This window comes from Nicotiana tabacum, chromosome 1 (assembly GCF_000715075.1).
Source record: "Nicotiana tabacum cultivar K326 chromosome 1, ASM71507v2, whole genome shotgun sequence".
Lineage (NCBI taxonomy): Eukaryota > Viridiplantae > Streptophyta > Magnoliopsida > Solanales > Solanaceae > Nicotiana > Nicotiana tabacum.
This window is the reverse complement of record NC_134080.1, coordinates 147,452,216-147,459,731: the sequence shown is the minus strand read 5'-3', so window position 1 is coordinate 147,459,731 and position 7,516 is coordinate 147,452,216.

The window sequence follows — 7,516 nt, the reverse complement described above, 5'->3', positions numbered from 1 at the left end:
GTGTTCGTGATTGTATTCATTGATGACATTCTAGTGTATTCTCGTTCGGAGGCGGAACATGCGGGCCACTTGCGGATAGTATTACAGATGCTTCAGGATCGTAAGTTATATGCTAAGCTCTCCAAATGTGAATTCTGGCTAAACTCAGTAGCATTCCTTGGCCATGTGATATCTGATGAGGGTATTAGTGTCGACACTCAGAAGATCGATGCAGTAAAGAATTGGCCGAGACCTACAACACCATCAGAAGTCTGCAGCTTCCTAGGGCTAGCAGGATATTATAGGCGGTTTGTAGAAGGATTTTCCTCTATATCATCACCATTGACTAAGTTAACACAGAAAGCTACCAAATTCCAGTGGTCTGACACTTGTGAACGTAGTTTTCAGGAGCTGAAGAATCGATTGACATCTGCACCAGTGCTCACTCTTCCTGAAGGAACAGAAGGTTATGTGGTATATTGTGATGCCTCAGGTATAGGTTTGGGGTACGTATTGATGCAGCGTGGGAATGTGATTGCTTATGCATCAAGACAATTGAAGAAGCATGAAAAGATTTATCCAACCCATGATTTGGAATTGGCTGCAGTAATATATGCTTTGAAGATATGGCGGCACTACTTATACGGCGTCCATGTTGACATCTACACAGATCACAAGAGTTTACAATACATCTTCAAGTAGAAAGAGTTGAATTTGAGGCAGCGTAGGTGGCTTGAATTATTGAAAGACTACGACGTCGAGATATTGTATCATCCCGGTAAAGCCAATGTTGTGGCAGACGCTCTCAGTCGTAAATCAATGGGAAGCTTAGTACATATTGAGGCAGGTAGATGGGGGTTGATTAAAGAGCTTCATCAGCCAGCCAATATGAGAATCAGATTGTTAGACTCTGATGACGGAGGTGTTACTGTACAGAATACATCAGAATCATCTTTGGTAGCTGAGGTAAAAGCACGACAATATGAAGATCCTATCTTAGTACGATTAAGAGAAAGCATTCAACAATGTAAAAGTATGGCTTTTGGGATCGGAAAAGACGGGGCACTGAGATACCAAAGCCGATTGTGTGTGCCTAATGTGGCAGGGTTGCTAGAGAAGATTATGAATGAGATTCATCAATCCCGATATTCTATCCATCCCGGCTCGACAAAGATGTATCATGATGTCAAGGAGCAGTATTGGTGGGATAATATGAAGAATTCTATTGCAGAATTTGTAGCCCAATGTCCCAATTGTCAACAAGTAAAGATAGAACATCAGAAACCCGGTGGATTGCTTCAAAATATATAGATTCCGACTTGGAAGTGGGAGGTGATTAATATGGACTTCATTATTGGATTACCTCGCTCTTAGCATAAGTTTGACTCCATCTGGGTGATAATTGATCGACTTACAAAATGTGCCCATTTTCTGCCAGTGAAGACAACTTACACGGCTGAAGATTATGCGAAGTTGAATATCAAGGAGATTGTTAGGCTTCATGGTGTGCTTGTATCTATTATATCAGACCGAGGAGCTCAATTTACGGCTAACTTTTGGAGGTCTTTCCAGAAGGGTTTAGGCACACAAGTAAATCTCAGCACTGCATTTCATCCGCAGACTGACGGACAGGCTGAACGTACCATTCAGACACTGGAAGATATGCTATGAGCATGTGTTCTAGATTTTAAGGGGAATTGGGATGATCATCTTCCACTCATAGAATTCGCCTACAATAATAGCTACCATTCCAGTATTAAAATGGCCCCATACGAGGCACTATACGGGAGGAGATGTAGATCACCAGTTGGATGGTTCGAAGTCGGTGAAACAGTTATATGGGCCAGATTTGATTTACCAAGCTATTGAGAAGGTGAAAGTGATACAGGAGCAATTGAGGACGGCACAAAGTAGGCAAAAATCTTATTCTGATGTCCAACGTCATGATCTAGAGTTTGAGGTTGGTGATTGGGTTTTCCTGAGGATCTCACCGATGAAGGGTATTATGCATTTTGGGAAGAAAGGTAAGCTGTGTCCAAGGTATATCGGGCCGTATAAAATTCTTCGACGAATTAGACAGGTTGCTTATGAGTTAGAATTGCCATCCGAATTGGAATTTGTCCACCCGGTATTCCATGTATCTATGTTGAGAAAATGTATTGGAGACCGTTCTCGAGTCGTCCCTATCAAATATGTACAAGTTACAGAGGACCTATCATATGAAGAAGTGCCAATGGCGATATTAGATCGGCAAGTTCGCAAGCTGAGAACAAAAGATGTAGCTTCCGTCAAAGTATTGTGGAGGAACAAAAATATGGAAGAAATGACATGGGAAGCAGAAGAGGAGATGAAGTCTAAATACCCTTACTTATTCCAGAATGAAAATAACAAAGATGCTGGTGGAAGACAGGATACGTTGGAAGGTGAAACGACTCTATGAGGTAAGCAATAATTTGAGAATACTCCTCCTTAATACAAAATGGTGATATGTAGATAATGTAAATATGCATAATGCTTAGTGTAGCCTTGTGAAGCCATATGTTGGGCTTAATTACTTGCAAGTTTTGCTAGTGACCATTTTATAGGGGAAAATTGATCGGAAATTTCCATTGGAATCCATGATGATTTAAACTCCCCATAAACCCTTACATTCGAGGACGAATGTTCCTAAGGGGGGGAGGGTGTTACAACCCATATCCACATGTGTTAGTTCATGTCATATATTAGTTAACATAAATCCAAGAAATAATTATCTTTGAGATGATAAGAAGTTAATCCTATTGGTCTTAAGTGATACAAGAGTGTAGAAGGGTGATTAACAAGTATTAGAAGTTAAATGAATCAAGGATGTTGTAACTCGTATTTTCAAGTAATCTAGCGGTGCTTAATACACTCAAGAGTTCATTTATTAAGGTATTTTAATCATATAATATCTGTATCATAAGTCTTGAAGTCAAACGAGTTATGAAACAAAAGTCGACAAAAGTTGTCGCAACTTAGGTTCATAATTTTACTTAAATATTAGGTCAAATGTTTCTAATCTTTCTCCTAATTTACAAGTAATTACGAGGTGATCTACCAACCAAATTAAATATCTATGAGTCTAGTTTCCAACGCATTAAACCGTTCATCAATACGATCTCGGAGTAGAGAGATATTCGCGTTTTCGCGAGACCGCGCCAAGCACCTCTCTATGGGGCCCACTAAGGCAGTTTAAGACATTTGGACCTATATAGGATGCCTCCAACCCGTTTTAAGTCATTGCTTCTCACTATTTTCAGACCTTAGAACCCTATGAACATCCTCTCAAGGTTCTCTCAAGATTCAAGACCCAAAAAAGGGGCAAACAACACAAATCAAGTGTCGGGAATTCCGTGGCGCTAGTAAGTCTCTTGTTCTTCTTGTTGTTGCTCATTTTTGTGTCGTTCCAGCTCGTGTGGGAGGTTGTTTTAAAGGGTTTATGTTCTGTAAATACTCCCTCATGTTCTTAATATCAATCCTAGGTGATTTCAAGCCTTCTAAAGTGATTCTAGTGCCGAAAAACACTAATTGATCGCTAGTTTCGCTTTTTTGTTGTTGTAGCAGTATTGGAGGGATATTTCATGGAAATTTAAGGTCAAATTGGAGTTTTTATTTCTGTATAAAGGTAAGGAACCTATTAATCTATATGTATTTAAGATTATCCAAGTTGCGGCTAAGCCATTGAAGCTAGAACTTGTGAAACATATATCGAAAGGCTTGGTAGTAATGTTATTGTTTTGTGGACTGTTTTGCGTTGCTGTTGGGCTGCATATTTTACTACTGTTTTGTGGAGTTTTGGAGGAGGAAGGGTGTGGAGAAACACCATATATATGTACGGTTATGGGCTGATAGTTATTCGTAACATTTCCAGGTTGTTTGACACGACTACGGTGGTCGTCGTATGTATGGAGTGATTAGGTTGTGTGTGGACTATTTTGGGAGGCTCAATATGTTTATTATTGATGTTTTTTGGGCTGTTTGGTGACTGTTTTAAATGGTGTGAGGTCATATATATAGGGGAGGTGCTGTCCGTTTCATCATAAAATAGGTTGTGGTCGATACATAATAGTTATGACGCTTAAATGATAACGATAGTATCGTTTCTCTTATTGTAGACTAAGGAGTTTTGACAATTGCATAGCTTGAGATTGGGGCAATATATACAAGGTATGTGAGGCTATCCATTTCCTTCTTTTGCACGACTCCGCTTGTACATAATGTAATGAACGAGCTTCCAAGATACTCTACTCTTAGAAGCTAGCGGTACTTACATTGTTTTCCCTCTTATGGAACGATTGATGTTAATGTTGCTTCTCTTATTCTTATGTTATCAATGTTGGTGGTACTTCCTAATTCTTATAAGGTTCATAGTGAAGAGTTAGTCCTAATAACGTGTACAGAGGATACCGACCTAACGTCACTCCGAAAGGTTTAGAATGTGATTCCATGAGTCGATCATGCATTATATATATGTATCTATTTTACTCTACCGAGCCACGCTATAGTTAGCCGGGTACGGCACCTATTGTACAACCACTGATCAGTTGGGTTTTACCGAGCTCCACGTGGCCGGGTACGATTTTACCGAGCCTTATGATGGCCGGGTACGTTTCTTTTACCGAGCCTATTATGGACGGGTACGATATGATGATGATGATGCCCACAGAGGCGAATGTTTTAAGGGTTTATGTATTTATACATATGTATCATGCATTTCATGTAAGTAGCCCTCAGAGGTACTAAGATGTTACAGGTTGTATATTCTCTATCCTTGCTTATATTACTGATCGTATTTATGGTTCCCTGCCTTACATACTCAGTACTTTATTCGTATTGACGTCCTTTTATTTGTGGACGCTGCATGTCGTGCTGCAGGTCCTGATAGACAGGCAGGTGCAGCTCCCCCACCACAGTAGGCTGTCCAGTTCAGTGGTGATTGGTGAGATCCCTTCTACGGACTTGCCTTGGTCTTGGTATGCATTTTTGTTATAGATATTATGGGTATGTCGGGGCCCTGTTCCGGCTATGTTGCAGCACTTATGTTCCTTTAGAGGCTCATAGACAGGTGTCGACTCATGTATAGTTTGGTATGCCTTGTCGGCTAGTTTTTGTTGTATAGTCTTTCATAGTAGCATGGTAGCTCATACCTTATATGTAGTTTCTTGATTGTCTGGTCATCCCCTGCTATGTATGTTCATGCCGTCATATTTTATTGTTGGTTGCCCATGATCCAGGTCTACCATTTATATTGATCTCGTCAGCCCTAAAAGATAATAATGAAGGTTAGATGAAATGTACGTTGGTGCTCGGCAAGTGTGGTCGGGTGCTAGTCATGGCCCTCCAGTTTGGGTCGTGACAAACTTGGTATCAGAGCAAGTCTGTCCTAGGGGTTGTCTATGAGCCGTGTCTAGTAGATTCTTGATTATGGATGTGTAGCGCGCCACATTTATAATCAGGAGGCTACATGACATCTAGGGTTGTTACCTTCTTCCTGAATCTAGATCGTGCGTAGAGTTGAGTCGTAAGTGTTCGTCTCTAATATTCACCTTGTTTTTTTCAGTGATGCCTTCGACTAGGAAGCAAACAATTAGTAGACGGCTTGATACAGCAGCGGGAGAGGGTACCAGTCAGGTGCCCCAAGTCAGAGCAGGACAAAGTGAGGCTTAGAGTGAGATGCCCTCTCATACCTCATCTACTCCATCTCCTCCAGAAGATATTAGAAGGCACCCAGCGCCTCCAGTTCCTCCGCCTGGCACTCCAGACCAGGATATGCAGAGTGCTTTGCAGTTATTGACTAGCTTGGTAGCTGCTCAAGCTCAGAGGCAGAATATAGGTGCTGCTGAGAAACTAGTTAGTACAAGAGTTCGTGATTTTATTAATTTAGACCCTCCAGTGTTTACCGGATCAGACCCCAAGGAGGACCCACAGACTTTTATTGACCAGGTTCATCGTACACTTTGTGTTATGCATGTTAGTGATACAGAGGCAGTAGAGTTGGCTTCTTATCGGCTACGGGATTTAGCGGTTCTCTGGTATGATAGTTGGGAGAGATCCAGGGGTCCGAACCCTCCTCCAGCTGTGTGGAAGGAATTTTCTGAGGCCTTTCTTCGTCACTACTTGCCAGTTGAGATACGACGAGCTAGAGCTGATAAGTTCTTGAACCTTAGACAAGGTAATATGAGTGTGCGAGAGTACAGTATGCAGTTTGATTCTTTGGCAAGGTATGCTCCCCATATGGTGGCCGAGATGAGTGATAGGGTGCATATGTTCGTGAAAGGGTTGGGACCACATTTGATAAATGAGTGTACGATAGCCTCCTTTATGGAGGGCATGGATATTTCCCGTATTCAAACTTATGCCAGACCCTAGAGGATCGTAAGCGTCAGCAGAGGGCAGTTAGGGAGCAGGATAGGGGCCAGCATAAGAGGGCGAGATTTGCAGGGTATTCTGATGACTTCAGAGGCAGCATCAGGCCACAGTTTTCGAGGAGTTCGGTGCCACCTGTAGCTAGTGCTCCTCCACAGTTTCAGAGGCCTCGATATGATCGATCCTATTCTGGTCTAGGTCAGAGTTCGCGGGCATCTGGCTCGTAACATCATAGGGATTCTAGTCAGATGAGACCCACAACACCACATTGTGATCAGTGCGGCAAGGCCCACTTTGGACTGTGTCGTCGAGGTTTTGATGCATGCTATTCGTGCGGACAGCCTGGCCATATGATGCGGGATTGTCCTAATAGAGGAGGTGATGGTATGGCTCAGCCGACTGGATCTATGTCTGGTTCTTCCTCATTAGTTCGACCTCCAGCACGGGGTTTTCAGTAGTCGACAGGTCGTGGTAGGGGTAGAGGTGCAGTGCCGAGTTCGAGTGGTGCTCAAAATCGAACATATGCTCTAGTAGGTCGACAGTATCTTGAGTCGTCTCCAGATGTTGTTATAGGTATTATATCTGTGTTTTCTTATGATGTATTTGCACTGATTGATCCGGGATCTACATTATTATATGTTACACCCTTTGTGGCTAATAAGTTTGGCATTGAACCTGAATTGATAAGTAAACCCCTTGCGGTATCTACTCCGATAGGAGATTCTGTGATTGCTAGAAGGGTATATAGAGGTTGCACTGTGATGATTTGTAGTCGTCAAACCTCGGCAAATTTATTTGAGTTAGAAATGGTTGATTTTGATGTGATAATGGGAATGGACTTGTTGGCCTCATGCTATGCAAATGTTGATTGTCGTACGAAGATGGTTAGGTTCCAATTTCTGGGTGAACCCGTCATTGAATGGAAAGGGAACATTGCTACACCGAAAGGTAGGTTTATTTCCTATCTTAAGGCAAGGAAAATGATCTCAAAAGGTTACATTTATCATCTCGTTCGTGTTAGGGATGCGGAGGCGAAACCGCCTACTTTACAATCAATCCCTATGGTCAACGAATTCCCAGATGTTTTCCCAGATGAACTCCCAGGCCTTCCTCCTGAAAGGGAGATTGATTTTAGCATTGATGTGTTGCC